Genomic DNA, 2,453 nt, shown 5'->3' with positions numbered 1-2,453 from the left:
GGTTTTCAGGAATTAATTAAGTGCAACGTGGAGTGACAAACGCGAGGCAAATAAAGTGTGTTTTTGCCCCAGGACCTGCATGTCCCTGCAGCCAACACGCACCACACACTTCTCAACTCGAGCACAGTGTAGTGACAGCAAATGTGCCCTGGGCCTATTGAACTAACAGATTTACACTAGAAAACGCATGTCGGTATTCAGTGAAAACGCATTTCAGGTGAAGTCCAACGAACAACGTTGTGTCAAAAAGTATGCTGCGCAAAATGTGTTCTAAGAACCCCCGAAGCCAAGTAGTACACTGCTGAAAACGGGAGTGGTAAACGCAAGTGAAGGCCCTATCTTGCATTGCTGCATAGTGGTCAAAAAATATAATAAATTGCGTCATTTATTTTGGAATATAAATACAAATATTGAAATATTTAAATTTTAGTATGAGTCATATTTACTTTAACTTTAAGATTCTTTAAAATAAGTATAATTAAATGTAATATTTCCATATAGAAAGAGTAAAAACCGCAATTGATGAAAAACATGGCAAAATATTTAGATATACATAAATAAATAAAGTAAAAATTCATATTTACTGTTATTTTACGTCATTAAAAACAATAAATCCGTATTAAATTCAAGTTTATTAATTTGTAAATTAAGTATAACTGTTAAAATAAATAAAGTCACTAAAAACCGCCATTGATGAAAAACCATGGCAAAGTATATATAAATTAAACATTAAATCCGTGGACTCACCCTTTTTTCAGCGTAGCTTTGCACTTCTGTTTTAAATCTGGCCCTATAATTGTCTAACATTTCAGAGGACTTATGGGCTTTTTATAACTGTGTGTTGTGAAGATAGTTTTATGAAGCTTAATACCTCTGTGATGTGAATTTAAATATTTGATTCCTTTCTGACAAAAAAGGCTGCCCAACAGTGCTAACCCATTACGGCAATCGCAGACCGACTTAGGTTTATAAGCGAAAATAGCTACGTGGAATATCTGCTGTCAATATTTTTATTCGTTTAATAAATCGGATTACGCTGGGCAATCTGTTACAAGGGCTCAAGAAATCGGTCTCCTTGCGAGCCATTCGTTTCCCTAACTGCCTTCCGAGCTGAGTACATCAATAAAATTGTCCACAGCCAGTATCCCCCTCGCCACCCGAGCCGGGCGGAGGAGCACGGAGCGCAGTCATCTGCGATTTACAGCCTCCTCCTGGCACTTGGCAAAACAATAAATACTTTATAAATTTCCCCCCCCTCCGGGAATGCTTGTTTATTAGGAATTGCCTGGGAATTTCCGTGTGCGGACTATTCGGCGGACTTGGACTGGGCTCTGCGATCATCCGGAGAGGCATACGTGACGGCTGACCATGATCCAGCTAGGACGCGCAGTGGACTGGGACATGGCTGGCATGCCAGATGGCAGACAAGGCAGACCCTGGGTCTTTGTCGGCTCCCTGGACACTCGGTGCTCCGCTTATTACGTGTAATAGCTGCGGTAATTGTCACGTAGCAACGAAAGGACACTCGGCCGGCCGGCCGTAGTGATTGTGGCGTCCTTCTGCCCGGGAGCAGGCCCAAGTGCTGAGCTGCGGCGGGATATGTGAGCCGGAGTCGCACCGGGAACCCACAGCTCACATCCCACATCCACTCAGCGCCTTATTGCACATGCGGTGCAGTGCATGGCACCTGGCAGTTGGCCCAGAGCCAGCGGCATGAGCAATTAGGCCTTCGCCAATCGGAGTGATTGCCTGGCCAACCGCAAAGGACCGAGTGGCCCACCTGCGATTGAAACGGAGATGGCTGCGGATTTCCCCGGCCGAGCCCGCAATCGTAGTTCATCAATCAGCGCCCAAGCCGGCCGCAGAGCAATTCATTTGCTGTGCTCGGAGTGGCAATTGATTTATCCCAGTCGAGCCCAACGATCCGCTTTGGCCCATCCCCAGCTTGAGCGGATTCGGTGTGCACCATTATTGTTATTTATGGAGCAGCCTTACATTGGCCTGACTTGGGATGATGGGGCATTTGGGGCTTTGGGGCCCTCCTCCTCGTAGACACCTCTTTGTGAGCCGGACGCTCCTCTGCGGCTGACAGCTCAATAACTAGATGCTGTGGTGGCCACTCGCTACACAGGCCATCGCATGCAGCAGCGAAATTAATGCCCAACTCATTAGCAGGAAGTGGTCAACAATGTGGGCGATTTGCATCTCCATTCTCCGCCTCCGCCTCAGCCTCCGCCTCCACCTCCATCTCCCTGCACTTGTGCCGAAATCCCCTGTTGGCCCGGGTGGCCGGGCTCAGGAGTTAATGCCGAGGTGAAGCCAAGCTGGCAGGCAATCAATTAGCCCCGACATCGACTACGGACTGCGAAACTGAACTCTTGGGTGCTGCCAAGTGCACGGTATCCGCCCGACAGCTGCCCAAAAGTATACAACGCTCTGCTGGATGAACCCGA

Source organism: Drosophila biarmipes, chromosome X (assembly GCF_025231255.1).
Source record: "Drosophila biarmipes strain raj3 chromosome X, RU_DBia_V1.1, whole genome shotgun sequence".
Lineage (NCBI taxonomy): Eukaryota > Metazoa > Arthropoda > Insecta > Diptera > Drosophilidae > Drosophila > Drosophila biarmipes.
Note: the sequence above shows the minus strand (reverse complement) of the source record.